This window comes from Pan troglodytes, chromosome 3 (assembly GCF_028858775.2).
Source record: "Pan troglodytes isolate AG18354 chromosome 3, NHGRI_mPanTro3-v2.0_pri, whole genome shotgun sequence".
Classification (NCBI taxonomy): domain Eukaryota; kingdom Metazoa; phylum Chordata; class Mammalia; order Primates; family Hominidae; genus Pan; species Pan troglodytes.
In genome coordinates, this window is record NC_072401.2 from 183406885 (window position 1) to 183431504 (window position 24620).

Sequence of the window (24620 nt, forward strand, 5' to 3'; positions counted from 1 at the left end):
ACCAAACAATAGAGATCACTGCCATCAGTCTTGAAAATGATAAAAATTACCAAACCTGTTACACATTCCAAAAAATCAGCACTGGAAAAAAAAAAAAGTCAAGAAAAAGGTGGTAGAAGGAAACAAGTTTAGTTTCAGAAAATATCTAGGAGGGACCACCATGAACTAGTAACAAAAATGGAAGAGAATTCAGACTGGATTCCTGAAACATTCGGGAGAACATGTTGCTTCCATGCATTGCCCTCTTTCCACTCGGCTGTACTTTGCTATACCTACTGTTTCAAATTGGGAAAAATATGGAGCCCCACTTAAAAAGAAAACCGTAAGATGGCTACATTTCTATCAAAATAGCTGTATTATTACCTGTGAGAAAAGCTGAAGTGGAGAAAAATGGAGAGATATCAGAAAATCCTGAGCTGATGATCTCGTAAAAAAAATATAAAAAGCTTTTAGCATCAAGGCTGTCTTTCTATGACTGAAATGGAATAAAAATGGGACAGCTTCTTGACTGTAAGATCTTTTTGTAATTTGGTGAAGCCCAGCGTCCAATACAATGTAACAAGGCCACTGAGATATCAATAATATAACATTTCTGTTTTAAAAAGTTATTTAGGTGCATTGAGAGTGAAATATATACCTCAACAAGCCAAGGTGTTTATTTTTATTTCTGTAATTGTGTGTTCATACCACATTCATTCATCATAGATACTATGCTAAGTAAGGCCTGGTACTTGAAGTGGTTTTCTATGAAATTATGCTTGAGATGACCTAAATCTGTTGGTAGCTCTTGAGAATTTGTATATTTAATAATCATGAAAAGGCAGTATCACTGTGTGCTTCATTAGTCTCATATCTGTAGAAATATTTATTAGTTAAAAAAGGGAGCCATATGTTCATAATATTGGCAGATAATTCTACTGGAGTTCACATATTTTTAATGCAGTTAACTGAAAACTCAGCATGCTTTAACAATACTGCCTTGTCAATACCTTTGGATGTAAGTTGGTAAAATGTGCCTGAATTATTACTGACTTTTTTCTTTGTACGTGTTGGATGATCAGAGTGCTGGTACCTGACAGAGGCCATCATTCATTACGAAATGGGGCCTAGTCAGCACTAGGATGAGCGAGGGCAACCCTGTCTCGGGTGGAACCATTAATATAATAGCCTATCACTCAAACTAATAAAACCAGCTCAGTCTATTCTGTTTCTGAACATGGACTACCAGATCCAAGTTTTCCATTGCTACATTACATCACAACCATATTATTATTAGTTGATACGTGAATGAACATAGCAGGAGAGATGGTGTTCACCCTCTAGCTACACATAATATAATCAAACCTCAGTAAACTCTTCTCTGCGCTTCAAATCGGAACACTTACTACTTATCGCTTGTGTCATTTGTTAGGCATCTTATACTGTTTCTTCATTTAAAATTGACGTAGTTCTTCAGATGTGGGGCTATTCAGTGAGCTCGGCAATTCCTTACTCCACTACTGTTTGACCTTGCTTGTAACTTTAACAGCAATTTTTTAAAACATGTAGATTTATTTAAAACATTTTTTACCTTTAAAAAAAAACAGAAGTATATAGAAAAAAAGTAACAGATATCCTATCATTTTGCTGCCAATATAATTTGTGTTGTTATAATTCTGACTTCTGAAAAGTAACAATATACATGGTTAGAAAAAAAATACAGAAATTTACAAAATTCTCTCTCCTCTAAAATAATTACTAGTTATACTTTCTTAAAATTTCTTTCATAGAAGTGCATACTTAAAAAATATCTGTATATCATTTATTCATTAACTCAACAAATGTTTAGTCAGGGCTTTTTATGTACCAGGAACTATTTCTGGTGCTAGGATTGTAATATTAAGCAAAACGAATTTTTTAAAAAAGACTTTCTGGCTCTCATGGGGCTTATATTCTTGTGGGAAAAAACGGACTATGGACAGAATAAATAAGAATAAAGATGTATGTGTGTATGTGTGGTGTGGTGATAAGTACTATGGAGAAAAATAAAATAAGGAAGGATGATTGGAAGTGCTTTTCTTTGCTGTTTTATTTTTTTTATTTTTTTTATTATTATACTTTAAGTTTTAGGGTACATGTGCACATTGTGCAGGTTAGTTACATATGTATACATGTGCCATGCTGGTGCGCTGCACCCACTAACTCGTCATCTAGCATTAGGTATATCTCCCAATGCTATCCCTTCCCCCTCCCCCCACCCCACAACAGTCCCCAGAGTGTGATGTTCCCCTTCCTGTGTCCATGTGATCTCATTGTTCAATTCCCACCTATGAGTGAGAATATGCGGTGTTTGGTTTTTTGTTCTTAGGATAGTTTACTGAGAATGATGATTTCCAATTTCATCCATGTCTCTACAAAGGACATGAACTCATCATTTTTTATGGCTGCATAGTATTCCATGGTGTATATGTGCCACATTTTCTTAATCCAGTCTATCATGTTGGACATTTGGGTTGGTTCCAAGTCTTTGCTATTGTGAATAGTGCCGCAATAAACATACGTGTGCATGTGTCTTTATAGCAGCATGATTTATAGTCCTTTGGGTTTATACCCAGTAATGGGATGGCTGGGTCAAATGGTATTTTAGTTCTAGATCCCTGAGGAATCACCACACTGACTTCCACAATGGTTGAACTAGTTTACAGTCCCACCAACAGTGTAAAAGTGTTCCCATTTCTCCACATCCTCTCCAGCACCTGTTGTTTCCTGAGTTTTTAATGACTGCCATTCTAACTGGTGTGAGATGATATCTCATTGTGGTTTTGATTTGCATTTCTCTGACGCCAGTGATGGTAAGCATGGAAGTGCTTTTATAAATAAGGAAAGTGTTCCTGAGAAAGTGATATTTGAGCAAAGGCTTGAAGGAGGTGAGGGAAGGAAGCCTGCAGATACCTGGGGAAATCATTCCGGGAAGAAAGAAGCTGATGCAAATGCTCTCAGAAAAGACACTGGAGAGGTGAATGCAGCAGAGGGGCTCAGAGAGGTGGAATAGGCAGGAGTGTGGGCACCAGGGCAAGAGTGGCAGGACAGCCACAGACTCAGAAAATGGGGGGCCACGCATAAATTTTAATTTTTCATCTATGTAAGATGGGGAGCTTTTAAAGGACATTTTTCCTGGATGTGGAATTTTGGAGGATTTTGAGGAGAGAGATGCCATAATCTGATGAATATTTTTTTTCTTCAACTTTTAAGTTCAGGGGTACATGTGCAGGATGTGCAGGTTTGTTATATAGGTAAAAGTGTGCCATGATAGTTTGCTGCACAGATCATCCCCATCACCTAGGTATTACACCCAGTATCCATTAGTGATTCTTCTTGATGTTCTCCCTCCCCTCCCCTCACCCAACCCCGACAGGCCCCAATGTCTGTTGTTCCCTGCCATGTGTCCATGTGTTCTCATCATTCAGCTCCCACTTACAAGTGAGAACATGCGGCATTTGGTTTTCTGTTCCTGTTTTAGTTTGCTGAGGATAACAGCTTCCAAATCCATCCATGTTGCTGCAAAGGACATGATCTTGTTCCTTTTTATGGCTGCATAGTATTCCATGGTGTATATGTACCACATTGTCTTTATCCAGTCCATTAGTGATGGGCATTTAGGTTGATTCTATGTCTTTGCTATTGTGAATGGTGCGTCAACGAACATACCCATACATGTATCTTGGTAATAGAATGATTTGTATTCATTTGGTTATATATATACCCAGTAATGGGATTGCTTGGTCAAATTATATCTCTGCCTCTAGGTCTTTGAGGAATCACTAAACTGTCTTCTACAATGGTTGAATTAATTTACACTCCCACCAACAGTGTAAAAGCATTCCTTTTTCTCTGCAACCTCACCAGCATCTGTTTTTTGGCTTTTTAATAACTAATAGCTATTCTGACTGATGTGGTGTAGTATCTGATGGGTATTTTTAAGGGATATCCCTGGTTGTTAAACTCAAAACAGACTAAACAAGAGAAAGGGCAGAACAGAGATGCTACCTGGAGACTATTGCAAAAAATAGTCCAGGTGAAGGATGTGGGCAGCTTGGAATAGAATGGTAGAGGAAGAACTGGTCCCAAGCAGTTTTACATTCCAAATGTATTTTGAAAGCACAACTGCCAAAATTTGCAAATAGATTGGGTATGAGATGAGAGATCAAGAAGGGCCAAAGATGACTCCAAAGTTTTTTGTCTGAGCAACTAGAAGGATGGAGTTATAATTTACTAAGGTAAAGAAGACTAGGAGACCAAGTGGGTTGGGTTGCAGTTTGGACCTGCCCAGTTTTAGATGCCTCTTAGATTTCTAATTGCAAATGTCAGGTGAACAGTGTAATCTGTGAGTCTACTTTAGATATTGGTCGAAAATAGGAATTCAGGAATTCTCAGCATATAGATGGTATTTAAGGTCATCTGACTGAGTAAAATTGTGAAAGGAGTGATTGTGAGTAGAGAAGAAAGGAAGATCGAGGGTTTAAACATGGACACCCCAATGTTAAGAATTCAGGATTCTGCAGAGTAGCCAATAAAGTAGAAAGAAACCAGAAAAGGGTGGTTTCCTGGACACCAAGTGGAAGCTGTTTGTCAAATTCCGTCATTATGTCAGGGAATGGGAAGATTTGCTTAAATTAGCAATGTTAGGTCATTGGTGGTGAGAGAGAAAATCTCACTGAAATAGGCCCAAGAGAATAGAGGAGAGAAATTGGGAAATGGAGAGACTGCTCATTGAAGGAATTTTGTTATGAAATCAGAATGTAAAAAATGAAATGGTAGCTATAGACAGAAGAAGGGAGAAAGCGTTTTTTAAAGAACCGTATTAATATGTTTTAAAATTGTTATATTTGTTAGGAATGATTCCATTGATAAGGGAAAGTGGATGATGCAAGAAAGAAGGAAGAACTGTTGAGGTTCCCTGAGGTCCATGAGAGGGGATCAGGCCTACAGCAAGACTGCAGGCTGAGCCATTGCGAAGTAATTGCCATAAGTAAGCACAAATGCAGAAAGGCAGATAGATAAGGACAGAGCTTGGGGAAGATCTCTTCTAGCTCACTTCTCCGTTTTATTTGTTAATGCTACGTACAAGGTCATCAGCTGAGGCTGAGGGTTGTGGAGAAGCTCTGAAGATACAGAAAAATGCATGAAATTGTGATTGGGGAGGGAGAATAAACAGAATGGGGAAATAATATGAAAACCCAGAAGCACAAAAGGACTGTGGAGGTGAGTGATCCCCAATTTGGTCTGTGTGTTGTGTAGTTTTCTTCAGGACATTCAGCTGTGCACATGCAGATAAGGAGTTGACAGAGAATTGGATTTAACAATAGTTGGAATATTTAGGAACTCAAGTGGAGCAAGTGAGTTGATAGTGTAGGATAGGAAGTGACTCTAGTTCAGGATTGTGGAATTGAAACTGGATAAGCAGATAAGGGAGAGGGTGAGAGGCAGAGGAATGGTGTTAGGATCAAAAGAGTGTAGGTGCAGCTGCAGGCTGACTGAGTTCCCTAGGGAAGGAGCTGGAACTGAACAGCAGGGGGAGGGAGCATTAACAATGGGCTGCTAAACATTGAGATAATGGAGAGGTTATTTGTAATGAACAAATCTAGACTGCAACCGTGTTAGTGAGTGGTTAAAGAAGAGTGGAGGAGGCTGGAGTCCAAGAACTTTGGTATTCAAATGGGAGAGGCCAGGCTATTGAAAGGACCAGTGTGGATATTCAAGTCACCCAGGATTTTGTCAGGAGTAATGTTGGAAAGGGTGAGAGTAAACCAGGATAGAAAATCTCCAAGGAATGCAGGCGAATGGCCTGGGGGGTCTGCAGTTGATTACAAAGAATGGCTATAAATGGTGATGGAACCTGATGATTCAAAGATAGGGTATTTAAGGAGGTGGGTACAGTAGTCTGTGGGTAGTAATAAGGAAAAAAATTGAAAAATTTTTTTTCTTTGGCTCTATACTTTCTATTGACAGCCATTTAATTATCTACCTATCTTATTCTACCTGTATAACTATGACTCTGCTTACTTAGGTACCACTTTATTTTTCCCTATGCAGAAATCTATTTGCCTCTCTTTTTATCATCTATCATACCTATCCCTTGAACTACTTCCCTACTAATCAGCTATTTTTTTTTTTACTTATACTAAAATGTTTACATTGTTTTACACATTGCTTCCTCCCTGTTTACTTTTGATGTATATTATTAGCTCGGAGATATTCGACACATTCTTTTTAATAGCTGCTTACTTACGGGTGTGTCAAAATGTATTTAGTCAGTATTTTTTCCCACTGATGTACCCTTTGGTCATTTCCAATTATTCACTATTACAAACAGTGTGGTTATATATCTCTGCATATGTATGTATTTGAGAAATTTTGCTTCTGTATTCATGAAGTCAATTCCCATCAGAGGGTCAAGGGCAAGTGCATTTAAAATTTGTTTATGTATATAGCCTAATTGCCTTCTAATAAGATTATGCAAATTTATACTTCCACCAACAACAAAAGAGAGACTATTTTCCTCATACCCTCGCCCTTAACAACATTATTTATTGAGCATTTTAAATGTTTACCAAGTTAATAGAAGGAGAAATTTCATCCCCTTTCTATTTGCATTTTGACTAAAAATGAATATGTTTTATCTGTTTATTGGGCATTAGAATTTTTCTATTTCTATAAATTGCCTTTCTTAAATTTTTTGTACTGTTTAAAATGAAATCGAAGTTTTTATTTTGAGATCATTGTAAATTCACATACAGTTGGGAGAAATAATATAGACAGATCCCAGGTACCCTTTGTCCTGTCTCCCCTAGTGGTAACATCTGCAAAACTTGAGTACAATATCATATCCAAGAAGGCCATATTGACATAGTCAAGAATGTAGTTTTCCTAATTTTTGCCCACTTTTCTATTGTGCTAATTATCTTTTTTATGATTGATTTAAATATTTTATTTGAAAATTAAGAAAATTATTATTTTACATGTATCAAATATGTATTTTCTCCCAGATTTCCATTTGCCCTTTGCTTTTATTTGTTACATTCCTGCTTAATTTTGTCAGTCTTTATGACTTGTGAGTTTTACATCCTTCTTGAAAAAGTCTTATCAACTTTATAAATGAATTTATGTTCTAGAATTTTTATGATTCTATTTTTCATGTTAAAATGTTGATTCATTTGAAATTTATTTTGAGGTAGAGAATTAGGTAAGAATCCGGTTTTCTTTTTTCTTCAAATAGTTAACTAGTTTTTTATATTCCATTTATTTCAAATATTACTTATGTCATCACCAAATTTCTATTTGCATTTGGGTTCATTTCCACACTCACTTTGATCTCTCTCATTCTCTTGGCATGTCTCTACCAGCATCTAGCTATGCTAATTACTGTACCACTCTAATCTGTTTTAGTACAGGACAGGAGTAAGTGCTCCTTATTTACTGCTTTCTCCTCTCCTCCCCAAGGATTCTCCTAGTAATTTTTAAATACTTTTTTTAACCCAAAAACTTTATTATCACGTTGTCAAGTTAAAAATATTGCTGTTGATTTTTTAATTTGAACTGAATTATTATTAAATTCCTAGATAAATTTGAGGAAATATAATATCTTTGCACTACATAATCTTCTTATCCAAGTGCATGGTAGGTTTGATCGTGTACTTATTCTCTTTTGCATTCTCCAGTAGAATTTAAAGGTCTTCTTGTACAGACCCTGAACATTTTATTTATTTACATTTATTTCACAAGTACACACATCTATACATAGTCCTTAGTGTTAACTTGGTCAATAATAGAACATAGAAAAGAAAATATTAAACACTCAAATGCCATCAAACTCACATAGTAATCTGTTTTATAGATGGTAGATGACTATTTCTGTATTGAAATTACTAATTCCTAACACAAAATATTTTGCCCGTGTTTTTGCTAGTGACGGTTTATACAGTAGCCAGAAGGCGAGTAAAGAAACAGATTTTTCATGTTTTCAGAGGTAGATGTCCCTGAAATAAGCATCCTGTGTATATAAAAAAAGTAAGTTGTAAAAATAAAATATGTTAGGTTGGATAATCATCTATAATGTTAACAGTCCAATTGCTTGTCATGTAGAGGAAGGCTGTGCTTTAATTAAGCAATAAGACATGACAGGGTGTGAATTATGGAGTAATAATTCTTGTCTAGTATATTGTTAGACAGGAGGCCGAGGGCCAGGTGTCACTGCATACACCATGCATAAATTATTATGCTGTAACTTAAATCTAGAATATTATAGAATAATTCTAAAATATTTTTCAAATAATTTTGCTAAATAAGACACATAAGTCAAACATATTTTTTAAATTCTATGTTAGAGGACATTTATTATAATGGTATAAGATCAAGATGCTAAAGTGAAGCATTTACTTTCAAGGAAAGGCATAGCAAGAAAAATGTAATAGTAAAGTTGGCTTCATAAGTGGTTATTCTCTAAACAAGATTGTTCTAGAGGAGATTTCTAGGAAGAAAATACATTAATTTGACTTTATCCCTTGTGATTAGAAAAAAAAAATGGTGGGAACTGTTTTGAGAAATTTTAAAAGAGGTCCTTTCTGGTTTTTTTTTTCTTCACAAAGCAGCACTAACAAATAACTCTAACATAAATCTTCCTGAGGAAAAAGAAAAATGCATCTTGCAGAAAGAACTTGGCAAGGGTGGGGCAATTTTACAGATTTGGGGGTCCTTTAAAATCAGTGTGATTTGTAATCCTAACGCTTTCCCCTGTAACATACCATTTTGAAGGTCCTCTTTCGTAAAGACATTAAAACAGATCTCTTATCACAAGCAAACACATTGTTTGAAATGCTGCTTTTTTTAAAAAAAAAGAAAACTCATTTCTGCCCATTCAAAAGCAAAATGTTTGAGGGCAAGTATGTGACTGTAATAAAGAGAAAGTCTCTCTCTGCTTTTCATCTGCAGAGCACTCTGGCTAGCAGTGTTTCAAAAGAAGATTTCTTTTTAAAGTTATTATATTTTGTACTTCTATTGTCAATATTGTATACTTTTAGGATGGTTGGTGTGTTAACAAGCTCAGCTTCTTTTGTGAATATTGCAAGATGAAAGTTATATTGCAACTTCGGACCATTAATTTTGTCTCAAATTCTTCTTTAAATTAATGCCCGTTATTATCAAATTTGACCTCTTTCTGTAAGTGGGAAGACTAGAGTTAGCTTAATGTGTGAATCAAATAGTCCTTAACAAGGTGCTCTTAAAGGGGCTCCAGAACCACCCACTTGCCCGAAATATGTCTCTTACTGTCTTATCACAGTACCATTAATTATTTATTTCTCTGGATTCATCTCTGTGTCTTCAGTGATCCCTTATTAAAACGAAATCCCTCCCAAGTCAATGAGATAGAACCCACTGATCAGTGATCAGCCTCTTAACAGAGATGAGTTTGTCCACCTGCTTTGGTCCATGCGGAAAGCAGAGAAGAAAGGACACGGGAAAGGGATGCTTTATTGGACGTGAAAAGTAAAGGTTTCCAGCCACGAAACTTGGATGAGGTGTTACTGTGATCCTGAGCTACTGGAAGGTGGCTTGAAAGCTCACTTTGTTCATGGTTGGGGGGTAGAAGAACCTCAAGAGAGGAGAGCAGAATTATGAGTTCTTCAGGCAAGGGTGGACCATGTCTTATTTGGTGCCTAGTATGTGTCCTAAATGATGAAAAAGTTAGGGAAAGCTAAAGAAAATTTCATCTTCTGTGCTTAACAGTTTTACCAACTTTATCACTTATAATAGGTCCCTAGGTCTATCACAACAATAAAATAAAACCCTTTTTAGCCCTTTCTTCTGGCTTCTGTTTAGCTGAACTAGGCAGAGTTAACTTTTCTACTCAGTGGATCCAATTACTCCTTTTCTAGAAATACATCTCCACAGGATTTTATTCCAAAAACTTTTTGTTGCGTCAGGTCAGCCTTAGGAAAGCACTCATTCTAGTTCATTCCAGGACATTAATTAGCCCAAAATGTTTACTTGTATAACACCCCACAGATTTCCAGGCCAGGGTTCCCCACCAAATATCACATATTGGGTAGATATCAAATAAAGCAAAGAGGCTGCAACTTTCTCTTATGCTTCTCTGAGATTTGTTGGGTCAGTTTTGGGCCACCCACGTGTTGGGTAGTTCTTAAAAACAGTAACAGATACCCATAGCATTATCTTTAGAGAACTATGATGATATAAAAGAATGCTGTTGGCTTCCAACAAGATCAGTACGCGACAGGGGTGATTGAAGAGCACCTCTGCATTTTTAGAAAAGGACAATCAATTACTTTGTTTTAATTTTCATACCAGCATGCCCTTGACTTAGGCTGTATCTGCTTCTACAGAGAGACCCCTACTTTAAAATATTTCAGCATGCAATAATTTGTGAAAATATTCCTTTCACCAGCTGGCTGCTTGTTCAAACTGGCCACATGACTAAGTTTCAGCTACTCATACCACACAGTAGGATGATCAAAATTGTATTTTATATATTTATGTTTACTGGGATACATTATTAGCACTTATTTTGTTAAAATCTCCATGCTAGAGATTCAGGGTCATTTACTTCCTCAAAGTTAACAATAGCATTGCGGGCTTAGGGTTAATTTAGGGACTGGAAAATGGAGTCACATAAAGCTCCTCAGTAAATGAAGAGTCCAGTCTTTTAACTCAAGAATTAATTTGGAAGCCCAAATTATTTCCAACAAACCATCTTGTTTTCTGCTGATGTTAAAGTTAGAATCGTTTTTAAATTGAATTTAGCAACTACTACAGCCTTCCAAAGGAAAAAAAAAAAAAAAACAAGAAACTGCCATTTTCCCAGTCTGCAATCCAAGACTATTACACTTCTTCTATGACCCATTCTAGGAACTCTCTCCTCACAGTGTTGTTACGCACCTGCTTTCTGATCCAGAACCGATTACACATTGTCGGAGTCCAGAGTGCTAACCATCCCACCTCGCTGATTACACATTTTCAAAAGTACAACAGCCTAAGGGAAGCCCTAGGGTAGCGGGCATGAGCACTGGCCTCATCACACCAAGAACCAACAGTCATTGCTACAGAAAAAATCCTACAGTTGTAGCCATAGAGCAGGTGCTGGCACTTTCCTCCATCCAAGTTTGGTTTTTTTCCTCGTAAATTAGTTGGTATCACGCATTGTTTGTGTTGGGGTGGGAGTTTTGATTGAGAATTTTTGTCATGATCTTTTGTTGGGGACGAAGACTAACCTGTAAATTAAGAACAGAAAAGAAGGCACAGAGCCAGTGTCACAACTTGCCTGCAGGAGCCTGAGGCTACCCCTCTCCACTAGGTATACCACAGGTTTTTTGTAATCCATCACCTTGATTCTTACCTCCTGTTTCCTGACTTGGCTTTCTTGCATATTATTTCAATTCCCTTTAGCAGATTTGCTGCTTTTAAACTCGTTAGCTTAAAAGCAGCAGCCTGGACTCACATTCCTAATTTCTGTTTTATAAAGGCCATTGCTTTTGATATTCTCAATCTCAGGCTGTGGCCCAACTACGGTTCTCTCCAGCACCCCAGCTCTGCAGAAAGGAAATAAGACTTGTTTCTGACAAGGTCACCCATAACATAAGTTGTTGAAATTCCTTGTTACTACGTTTAGATTTTAAAATGGAATGTAGGTATCTTTCGCCTGTAATCCCAGCACTTTGGGAGGCCGAGGCGGGCAGATCTCCTCAGGTTAGGAGTTTGAGACCAGCCTGGCCATTATGGTAAAACCCTATCTCTACTAAAAATACAAAAAAAATAGCTGGTCGTGGTGGCGGGTGCCTGTAGTCCCAGCTACTAGGGAAGCTGAGACCGGGAAATTGCTTGAACCCTGGAGGTGGATGTTTCAGTGAGCAGAGATCGCACCACTGCACACCAGCCTGGGCGACAGAGCGACACTCCATTTCAAAAAAAAAATAAAAATAGAATGTAGGTATCAATCAAAACAGAATAAGGAAAGTAATATTTATTATCTCACACTCCAATGGTATCATTTTATTTTTTTGGAGTGTGAGTCATTCACAACATACTCCGTTTTATTTTCTCAAACCCCTGCCGCTGACAGCACAGAACAGAAAGTAAAATTATGAAAAACTCAAGTCAGCAGTTGGTAGGAATTTCTATTTTTGTTTCCAAAATAGAAAAAAAATAGATCTTTTAAAATCATGGCATATCATGTGATCAAGAAAAAATAAAGGAGTACTGAAAAGAAAAAGAAACTAAAAATAGCTCAGTGGCAATTTAATAACTGACGAGACTTATCCCATGTGCTGGAATGAGTTTAAAACCTTTACCTGCTGTCACTCACACTATAGAGATTTAGTGTTCATAGCTGAAACCTAACACTGGATGCGGAAGTGTGTGATTATGATTCATTGATTCATCTTACAAATGCATTCCTCTGCTTAATAAGTGTCATTCTATTTGTTTAAAGGACGTAAGAATCCTCAAGTTTGGAAGTGTAAAAAAAATCGACTCAAAGGATGAGAAAGAGCTGAAATACATGTGTACAAATAGCATTAGGACACCTGAAGGTAATCAGATCTGCACCTGGTATTGAGCAAACTATAGGTCAGGTGTTCTTCACACAGAAATGCTTTAAAAGTGAGGAGGTTGGTTGGAATCCTATATAATCAGACACTGTCAAAGCATAAAAGAGAAAAATATCTCCCCCATGAAAGCATGAGCAGAGGCAACCTATGCCATTGAATCCTTATCTCTTGGATTCCCTTCTCTGCTCCCCATAATTCAAAACAGGCAGGCAGCAGGCTGTACAGATGGAGACGCAACAGCCAGAGTCCGCGTGGAGCATCAGAGATCTGACTAGTGGTCTAGTTAACAGTCAGCTATTTTGGGATAATACCCACAGTTGTTTTTGCAAAAATGAAAAAAAAAAGATGGATTTATCTTGAGTTCGGTATATAAAAATATTTGTACAGGTTGGTGCTTTGGCATGAGCCATTTTTCTCAATTTTAGATTATTTGCTGATTATCAAACAGACTTCCTTTGAAATCAACAGCAAACAGACCCTGTTGAAAAGACACTATGGGTAACATTAGTAACGTATTACAGTTTTAGGTCCCAAAAGAAATGTTTTAGGTACTGCTTATTATTTGCGTGTAGTTTTGTTGTTTTTTACTTTGAACATGCAGATGGCAGAGTGACTTAGAGATCTCCTTGCATGTCATACCCACACATTGTACTAGGTACAGAGGAGGGACTACGTAAGTCTGTATTCGTCAAAATGATGGGCTGGGATTCCTCAGCCGGCAGGCAACACTGGGGGGAGTTAATAGAATTTGGGAGCTTAATGAGGCTTGATTCATTTAGGAAGTAAAATGATGTGGGGAAAGAAGCAACTGTATGAGATTGACAAGTACATTTTTTGCAAAACACTTTTTATACATATAGTTATGTCGGCAGATATTTAAACTATCTTTTATGCTATAAATCAGTTTACTAATCACAAGTCTTCCATCAAGTAACTAGACTGGCAATCACATGAGCATATTTGACAAAAGCAAGTCTTGAAGTTATCTATGATGGTTTTAACAAAATAAAAGAAACAACAATAACAAAGAAACAACTTATCATCTTCATTTAATGCCTTTGCCAGCACTATGTTCTATATCCCAGTGACACACACACACACACACACACACACAGACAATCACATAATCCTTGCTCTTAAATTGCTTATAAAACAATAGGGAGAAAAAGACAGATGTAAAATAACCTATTTTTGTCAGGAAAATACAAACACTATGCTTTAGATGTTTCAGTAGAGGAAAGAGACATATTTGGGTGGAGAAATGAGGAAATATTTCATGGATAAGAAAGATTGTGAAATGGGTCTTCAGAAGATGGGTAATATCTCAAATGGTAAAGAAGGGAAGAACATTTCAATAGAAAGTGCCGTTAACAAAGGAATGACAGTGGAGATGTATTAAATATGTTTAAGAAAGATTACTAAGCCAATCTGGATTGGATGGGAGGGTTGTGATTGGGAGGTGATTATAGAAAGCTGGAAAGGTAGGCTGAACCATGTTCTTGAGGGCCTTGGATAGCAGGCAAATGCAACTACAGTCATGACTCTCATTTCAGGATTGGACAATTCTAAAGAGTTTCTAATTGTCTCATAGCAATCCATGTCTGACCTTTCTATTCCATTATTAGTCATGACCCTTAATTAATATAACATGCAACCCCCAGAATACGAAAATGTTATTGTACAGGCCAAAGGATTCCTCTAGCCTTGATTATTGTTACCTTTCCAAAGACATTATCAAGGTCACGTGTTTTGTTAGATTTTGGAAAGTCAGCTCTCAAGGGCAAAACTGAGGGTTTGCTGGTTGCCAGTGAACTCTTGCTAGTTTCTCCTGTATCAGACATGAGGGTCAGCTCAGTACCAGTTGCTTGGGCAATTTTATTGCCAAAATGCCAGTAAATTAAAGTGGTGAAGTCCTTGGTCTCTCCACATATCCTAGACACTAGCCTGTGTTTATTGCATTTTATCTAATGATATTTAAAAGGAGGGGAACAAAAGGCCTCCTAATCATGTATCCAGTTGTTCACCATTCACTTACTTGCAGAGTATTCAGTTAGTTTTTTCATTATTGTCGATTTTTCTTTATTATTTCCATTTAAAACTTTCCAATGTACTAGTTTTGCAAATGTTCTTTCCTTTTTTGTGCTCTTACTTTTTTTTTTACTTAATGTGATTATTTTTCTGGTATAACATGATTCTAGGAAAGGACTCAGATTGTTCTAATTAAAAATCTATTATACCTTGGATAAACTAAGAAATTTGTCAAACTTCTTAAAAGGATAAGAGCCAATTAATCTAAAAATCTGAGTACACATACTGTGCTAGATGGCTTGAATCTAAACACAAAGTTGAAGTGACCATTCGGAAATCAGACCAATTATTTATATTAATTCTGTGAAATCATTATATTTGGCCAAAATTAAGCAACTTTTAACTCAAACATGTACTCCAGAAGAGATACTATAACATATGTGGCTAAGTGACATCAATACATGCATTTCTGTCACTTTATCCTTAGTAATGCTGCTCTCCTGCCTTTCCCGTTCTCTGTGGATTGCTGTGGGAATAGACTACTATGTGTTTGTAAGAGTAAATATCAACCAAGGTTTGTTGGGTCTTGATGAATTCAATACTAGTAGTGTTTACAAGACTGTCTGCATTTCATTATGGTGGGGAATATTATATTGCCCCTGATTGCTGTCTCTTATTTTAACAAGCAAAAAGGAGGCTAAGTATGTGATCTCTGGTGTACTATCACGTCATTGATAGCAGTTGAGGCCACTTTCTTGGGAAATATGTGACGATGATGTGCCAAATCTCTAAATAATCCTCAGTGAGTGTCTCTGTGCTAGAGGAGTTGGCCACTGACCAAGAAGTGGGCTCTCCTAATTTCACAGATCAAGAAAAGCAAGTAAGTGCATGTAAAGATATCCGAGACAAAGGGTGACGGGGACAAAAGTTGCTAATGTCTTTTCCCATATGCTTTGTCTAATGGAGAAATAACCAATTCCCTTCTGCCTTGTTATCCTAGTGAAACAGTGGAAGGGTTCCCTCCCTTCTTGCCCGGTAGCATAAATAGGAAAAAAAGCAACTTAAACTTAGACAGCCTTCATTTCATTTGGGCTTGGTTCATCAGTGGTCAATTTCAGTATTATTGTTTTGATAAATAAATCAATTTCTTTGCTGATTTTTTGTCTCCTCAAAACAATGTAGCTTATCACTCTGTTTAAAATAATAATAAAACAATGGAAGCCTATGAAACAGGTGCTGTTGGAAGGGTAAAATTGAATGCTATGTGCTCCAAGGTGGCCTGTGCAGGCAACAGGAGTAATAGGAATGATTAAACCCTGTCGGATGGGGTTAGGTTTTTAGAGCTTTCTTGCCTCATGACAGGCTGTGACAGCCAAGTGGCACTGAAGCAGAACAAACTCCGATGGCAGTTTGCTGTGAGCAGTGCAACTGTCAAAACTGCTGTACGAAAGCAAATGTTAGGGCTAACAACCAGCAAAGTTTGCAGCCTGACTACTCACATGCTGATGGCCAAAATGTCTTCACAAGTAAACTCCAGGTTATTCTCCTGTCTAGGGCATTCCACTATTATGCTCAGGACTGCCTAGCTCCTTCTGTGCCCTGGGGATTGTCAACTTTCCATATTAGGACAAAGCATTCTTTCTTTGGAAAAGTACTAGCTAATCCTCCTATACTCACATAGAGTGCTAATATACATGTGTGATTCATACACAGTTTATCATATTTTGTGTTGGTGGCAATCACAGGCAATCCACAAAGAGAAACCCTGTCTGTGTGTGAAATCTAGTTCCAATTATGTTGCTGTAAGAATAGGTTACAGCACAGATGTAAACCCGCCATCACAAATAGGGTGAAATACTTCACACCCGAAGCTAAAACAGTGAACTTAGCATTGTCACCAGTTTCTTGAAAAGTTGAAAAAAAATTACTTTACACCCATGTGGTTTCACAGGTTTTTATTAGAAGCCACAATACACACTTTTCACTAGCAGTAAATGCCTTCACCAGCAGCACACCTTCCAATATTGTAATAGCGTGGGGAGAGTTTCTCAGTCTCTGTCATCTCATGGGAATTCTCCCACTGAGTTTCCATAGGTTGCAGAGAATGACAAGGTTGCCCAGGGTCTGTATCATATGCAGACTCAATTTTAGCATTGCATGCTGTCATATTTCTCATGTTTTGGAGAGTCCAAAAGGGAAGGTGTAATTCAAGCCTGAAATCGTCAGGGTGCTGGATGTCTTACCTCTGACGAGATCAGACTCTCCAAATGTAATAGAAACCAGGAATTCTTTTCAGATCACAAAATCAATTTTTCTCTCTAAGAAAGCTCATCTGAAAGGCCTCATGCATGCATTCCTACAGGCTTTAACAAGCTGGTGTGCGCAACACAGTAGTGTTTACAGTCAGCAAAAGGATTACCACTCACATCTAGTTTGTAAAGGTAATGCCCATTAATTTATAAAATATCTCTTGAATGAAAAACAGTCTACCCATACTTGTGTGCCCAAAATAATTCATGAGACCGAGATTTAGAAGTTTCATCTCCCTTACCTGCAGCTGAAAGGGCAAACACAATCATTCCACTTTTACTATTAGAAAGAAGAACATATTTTTTAAAGGGTAGTAAATTAGCTTGTGCTGGAAGCATCTATTTTCTTGCCTTCATCACTGCCAACTCCCTCTGTTTTCTTTCATCTATGATTTGCAAGCTACTATTATTATTTATGTGTTCTACAATTACGACCAGTGACACCTCCCCTTCTCCAGCCCTAAGCCACAAATATGAAAGGCGTAAATGCTGTTTATTGTGACAGTCTGCCTTTTGTGTGGGGAACAATGACAAACTGTACCACTGACAGCTCGCTACTGTTTTTACTGCTGCTCCCCACCTCACTTCCCCAGTGCTCTCCAGAATGTGACGATGGATGGACTTGAATAAAAATGCTTAGTGAGAATCTGTTGCGTTCATTTACCTCCCAATGAGCTCCTTTGGGGACATGTATGGGATAAAGGACAGAAGGCCCAGCAGAAGCATGAGGACAGTTAAAAGTTTTTGCACATCTTCGGGGGAAGGGAGAAGGAGGCTTCTTAGCTTGCTCAAGAAAGATCTCTAACCACTGATGTGCTTAACTTTTTAAACATATTTTATTTTAAAATCACACAGTGTAAAGATAATGTGAAGAGGGGATGCAGATCAGAGCCTTTACGAATTTTTGGAAAGATTTCCATTTCCTCAGCCTGGGAACTTTCCACAGAGCAGCATTTGCATAGAAGAATTGGAAGGACCAAAATGTTTGAGGTTTTCCGAAGGGCTTACACTAATTAGCTTTTTAAGCTGTGTTAAGATGCTATGTTTACAGGATAATTGCACCTTACGGAACAGAATAGATTAATAAATAAAAGAATCACTGCGATTTTTGTATACCCAACTTTGAGCTAAGTGCAAGCTTGTAAATATTTGACAGCCAGCCTGCTTTCATCTGATGTCATTGGACAGCAAAGATTACTAAAAGCCAGCACCTACATCAGGCCTCACAAAGATATTACATTTGAGCACATGTAGTTCTGTTTCCTCCTGTTTTCAGTGGTTTGTGAAAAGAATATTCAACACCCTCTGGAATTCCACTTTTAAAGAAGTAAATTTTTAAAAACCAACTGTGTCTTCTACCAAGTTTCTATTTTAGGGAACACGTTTAAAAATCAATACCAACTCTTTCCATTGTTAAAAAAACTCATGTTTTACAAAAATTGTTTAAGTGTTTTATTTTCATTCTTTGACATAAAATCTTCTACCAGTAGCTCTTAACTATTCATAATACAATTTAACCATTTAAAATCTACTGCTTATAACAGTTGCCTCACATAATTTTCCTTTAATGCAGGGCGGGGAGCAGGGGAGGTTGGAAATAGAGGTTGCAAAATCAGTTAAAAGAAACTTGATGAACTCAGCAAAAGTAAGAATTAAAGAAATGAGAAAATTAAGTAGTATATAATATTAAATAGTTTATTAAAGGTGTGAGAATGAAATGAAATTCATGTGATAATAAGTGTAAATGAGGGTTCCAATAGAGGGACAAAGACTTTTAGATTGGGATGAGAGACAAAACCCATCTGCTTGTAAAAAGCACATCTAAAATAAAGCTTTAAAACATGTTTGAAAGTATAAGGATAAACAAGAAGTGCCTGGTAAATGTAAAAACCAAAAAAAAGTTGGAGTTACTTTATCAATATCATCTCAAGTGGAACTCAAGATTATAGCCATAGAACAAAAAGAGTATTATGGAAGTGGAAAATGTTCTGTTCATAAACATGAAAAACTATAAATGTATTTGCACCAAGCAATATAGCCATAGAATACATAATGCAAACTTCCAGAAATACAACTGGATAAAACCATTTGATAAATAAGGACTTTGTTTGTAAAATTCTAAGAGTTGTAATTAAGTAAAGAGGAAAAAAGCAAGGATTTAAATAATGCAATCAACAGATGTGTGTGTGTGTGTGTGTGGGTGTGTGTGTGTATGCATGTGGATAAACAGTAGGTAGAAAAAATAATAGATGTTTAATAAACAATTACATCATACTTACATCAAGAAAGACATGCTGGTTTTCTTCTGAGGTTTGGCATATTAACTCATAAACTCTTCCTAACAGCCTTTTATAGATAGGAAACTGAGGCACTGACTGAACAGGTAACTTGCTTAATACTCCATGGCCAGAGAGCAGCAGAGCCGATAGGTCTGGCTCTAGGGCCTATGGTCTTAAGACTCAACCACCATGCTGCCTACAGAGAATATATGCACTTCTCTTATTCCATGAAAAAATATTAAAAACTACTCATGAATTTGATGAAACAAACTTTAACAAATTTCAAAACATAGAGATTTACAGACCATATACTCTGACCATAAGCCAGTTAAACTAAAAGTCACCAATGGAAAGATTTCCCCCTCTTCCTCCAAAAAAAAAATCTCCACATATAGATTTAAAACATATTATCATTAATTTCTGAATCAAAACAGGATCCCCAAACTAAGATTAAAAATAATTTAGCAGTTAAATCTGCCATAATTATTGCCCTTATACATGACACTTTTCACTCCCCACTCTATTGTTTTTAAACTGCTAATAAAATTTCTAAACATTCCCCTAATTCCCTTTATTTGCACTAATCTAGTCACTTAGGTATATCTAAGTTGAATTTAATAGACCACGATTGTGTAATTTCCCACTGTTAACCCAGAATTAATTTTATACCTTTGTAAGTATATATTATTTGTAGTTTAATTTCTCCTAAGTTGGGCCCATTATGGTTATGATACTGAGATGTATGACCTAAAAACTTCAATCAGTCCCAATCCAGGAGTCATTTTAGAGCTTCAAGGGAGAAGGTAGGGCTTCCTAGTCACTTTGGAGACATTTGATAAGTAGGATATGGTAAATTTGACCAACTAGCTGTTATTCCCTTGTAATCTGCCTGCCCTTGATGACCACTACCTTCCTCTTCTTCTCCCTTCCTCTCCTCTTCTTCTCCCTTGAGAATCATATAGTTCCTCTCCTTCCTCTCCTCTTCTTCTCCCTTGAGAATCATATGGTTGATGATTATTTCTTCTGACATCTTATTACCTTCCTTACCCTGGGTTTTAACCCATGAGGATTATTTATACTTTCTTTGATTTTTTTCTTCCATTATCTCCCCCACCACACACATACACACACACACACACACACCGAATAATCATTTTGGTAAGTCTGTTCTATAAATTATCATTCATGATTAATTTAGTTGTTCATATTTTAATCAAATTACTCTAAACGTCTCTATATTGTCAGTTGCTTAGTCAAGGCAAGAGTTCACGGTTTTATTGATCTTTTTATTTTTACTATCGATTATACTAAGCTGGTAGGGAAAAACCTCATCATTATCAGTCTTACAGTGTATTATCATTGTCACGGTTATTGATGGCTAAAATAAAAATCGTGCTTATACACAAGAGATGAATCATCTCTCATAACTGCCGTATAAAGTAAATAGCAAGTTAGCGTGGTGACATTTAGGAACGAGGTCCAACATAAACAACTGTGCAGCTACTTAGGTCACTTCTTTGTGCACAATAAGATAAGCACTGGTGATTTGCACACCACAGTTCACCATCAAAATAAAATGGAGAAATGACTCATATTCTCTGAAGCCTTTATCATAAATAATGGACTTACTAGAAAAAAAATAATCATTTTGAAAACTGATTTCAACCTACTTCTCCACAACCATATTCCACTAAATTTAGATATCTAAAAATAGATCTATAATTCTAACATCACATCTAAAAACTAGTGATTTCATCATGAACCATATTATAGTTATTTTATTTTGTTCTTCACAAAGATGTTTGAAGAAATCTTTATGTGATTTACCAAATGTTTTCAATTACTGCTTCCTATCGAGTATTCCTAAGTACTGGGCGTATATGCTACATATCCAGACTTAGGGCAAGATGAGAGAGAATCTATTTTAAAATGTCAAGTACATTGCCTGGCACATAGGTTTTAACATTTAAGGCATGAATCTAAGTGTACAATATGTTTGTGTCTTTTGAAATATAAATTATCCATCATCTTAAATACCAATTCAAGAAAATACTTCCAGGACATAATGATTCTTTATAATAATATCTTCCCTTTTATTGTCAAGTTGTAGTGGCCACTTTGTTGGTCCACGTGGGCTCACTGGATGATACGTGCTCACAAGCAATTCTTGTTTACCTCCACATGTGAGCAGCACCAACCACTCCGTCAATATCATAGCTATTAGGAAGTTTTTCTCACAGAATTCAGAAGGGAGTAAAAGAAGCAGACAGGTTGAAATTGCCTCCTGGGTCATTCTGAAGTGATGGGAAAGGTGAAATTTCTTCTGGTCTAATGGGTGGAATTTTTCAAAGATGGAGTCCAGGTGGGTAGCAGTAGAATGAGACTCCAAGTTCCTGGACAATCTCTCCCTCACTGCCAAGCATGTACTAGCACAGGATAAAAGTTTGAATGAATAAATCAGTGACGAAAAACATCTGCACCATATGTGTATTCATTTCCGTTCCACCTGGATTTCCCCCCTGCCCACGTCCATACTCCAATCTGTTTTGGGGGTCCTTGATGCTTAATGCATCATGCTCTCAGTTAGAAAAGGTCACTGTAAGCCATGGTTTGAAGACTCCATCATAGTGGCTGTTGATTTGGGATATTATTTTGCTTTAGGCAAGCAGGTCAACTTCATTTTTGGCTCAACTAATGAGACTGCTAAGAGTTTAACTTTGGCTGAAATCCAGCTTCCTCAACTCTTGGGTGAGAAGCAGGGACTGACAAAAAGCCATGTTTCTTTCCACAGCATCAAAACTGGCCAGGACATTACTGCAAAATGATCAACATTTTTACCCCATTATCAAAACTTTTTATTTACCAGTGACTTTTACAACCTGAACCAATCACTGTTGGAGTACAGCAAGTAGAGAATGATATGGCTAGACATGGTGCCAGATTCTTGATTAGATTTTAGTTCTCTAGTTGTATTTGAATTAAAGTAGGAAAGCTATTATTACATGGAAGACTTTTTACAATTTACATATTAGAGACAGTGGTAGTAAAAAAAAAAACGAGATTAATACATATTTATCAGCAATATATATTCTACTTTCAAGGGAAAAATTCACATAATGGAAAAATATGATTGAAACCTTGTGAAACAAATATGACAAATATATAATACTTTCTGTTACATCTTAGCAAGTGGATGATGATTGATGACTATGAATGACAAGGACTATTTATATTTGAAACAAAAATAGGAATTTTCTTTTTTATCTAAGAAATTGGTGGACTACTGTGGAGAGCTAAACTACCATTACAACAAAATAAGAAAATTTTACTAAAGGAATTGTTGCATAAGGTCAAGAAATTTGACCTTCGTATTCTAAATGGTAAATGCATTGGATTGGTTCTAGTGTTCACTCCAGTTATCTTCTTAGTCATCATCATCATGTTAATCCTCTTTGTCTTCAGTACAATTAGCATCAACATCATATTTATCAAATACCCCTAAAACAATTAACATAATTTTCCAGATAAAGTGTCAAAAAACAATAACCCCTGGACCAAATCTGGTCCTACATCTGTTTTTATATGGCCCATGAGCTAAGAAATATTTTTATATTTTTATATAATTGAACAAAATTAAAAGGAAACATACTTTGTAATGTGAAAATTATATGAAATTCAAGTTCTATCATTCATAAATAAATTTGTATTGCAACAGAACCGCACGTGTCACTTAATTATCTATGGCTGCTTTTACTGCTACGTCTTCAGAGTTGAGTAATCACAACAGACACTGTATGCCTTGCAAAGCCTAAAATATCTACAATCTGGCCCTGTACAGAAGAAGCTTGACAACCTCTGTCCTCGCTGATAAGTATCCCTTTTAGCACTAACTCAAGTTAATTCTAAAACAAAGTCAAAATTATTTGGCAAAATCAGGTTACTGTTTATTACAGGAATACTTAATTTGTGAACTTTAACTTATGTTCTTATTCAGTTATGGAAAACTTTTATGAACGCAGAGAGTGTGTTGACATACACATTGGCAGAACTGTTATAGATCATTTTGATTATGACTTTCTATACAGCCAGTGTTTGTTGCCTAGAGCTGATTTGTCCAACTGAAAAATATAAATGAGTAATTTTTACTATTCTGTTTCCTTGGTTATAGAACAGTATACATGTAGTGGAACAATTCAAACTTGACTCGGGGCTATATTACAATATTCTGCTCCTCTAAAAGAAAGATTTTTCAAGGGGAAAATTCAAATTAAGATTTCATTTGTTATGTCTTTTTAACAAAAGAAAAAACTTCATATTATATTCACAAATTTTAAATGTCCTAATAATTATAAGACATACAAGAAGAGGGAGAAACAGGAGAAGAGAGAGATTTGTTGTTGCATGGTTGGCAAACATGGTAAAAGGATGTAATCTCAGAAAGCCTCTCACACTTTCCTTTGATTTACCTGCTTCCACTCCACTGCATGTTGCTGCCTTTTAAAAAGTCTGACTTTATGACACAGAACACCCCATCATGGAATTTTGTAAGCAATAGTGATTTTCAGTGGGCTTTTCTAACATCAACAACAGCCAACGAAAGACCATTGATTTTAGAATATCTAAGCTTTGAGTAATTATTTCAGAGTTGGTACTTTATCTGGCCATCTTATGGTTACTGTGGTTGGTAAATCCACTGTAATTTATTCACATTCTGCACATGATTGTTAAGAATTATTTTTCAGCAACTATTCCCCCAGAAGATAGTGCTTTCATATTTGTTTACCTAAAACCTTTATGAATTATTAGAGAATGAATGTACACATGTGACTTTGTTGTTTGCTTTTTTTGTTTGTGATGGGGTCTTGCTCTGTTGCCAGATTGTACCGCAGCAGTACAGTCTCGGCTCACTGCAACCTTCATGTCCCAGGCTCAGGTGATCCTCCCACCTCAGCCCCCTGAGTAGCTGGGACTACAGGGGCATGCCACCAAGCCCGACTAATTTTTATTTTTATGTTTTGTAGGAAAGAGGTCTCACCGTCTTGCCCAGGCTGGTCTTGAACTCCTGGGCTCAAGGGATCCTCCCACCTCAGGCTCCTAAAGTGCTGGGATTACAGGCATGAACCACTGTGTCCAGCAGTGTGTGACTTTGAACATAATCCAGAATCATCATGCTCCCTAAGAATGATTTTTCAATTTAAATTTACTTAGGACGTTTCATTTTAAAGAAAAGCAGAATTAGCTATTTTTCATTTTTCCTACACTATTTGATTCAGAAAGATGTACCTGAGCTTTGTGTTTTTCCCAACAAATTTCTATTTTGTCCTGTTACTTTGTTCTTAACAAAATGCTTTGCATGGATCTTTTTTATTGATTCCGAGGTCTGATCTCTTGGGAAATGTTTATTA

The 24620-nt window shown here is 36.6% G+C and overlaps 1 protein-coding gene across 19 annotated transcripts in view; it reads left to right on the top strand.

Annotated features, from left to right (window-relative positions):
• The window catches only part of TENM3 (teneurin transmembrane protein 3), a 2732592-nt gene that overhangs the window by 1676259 nt on the left and 1031713 nt on the right, over window positions 1–24620 (top strand). The gene's annotated exons all lie outside the window — the stretch shown is intronic.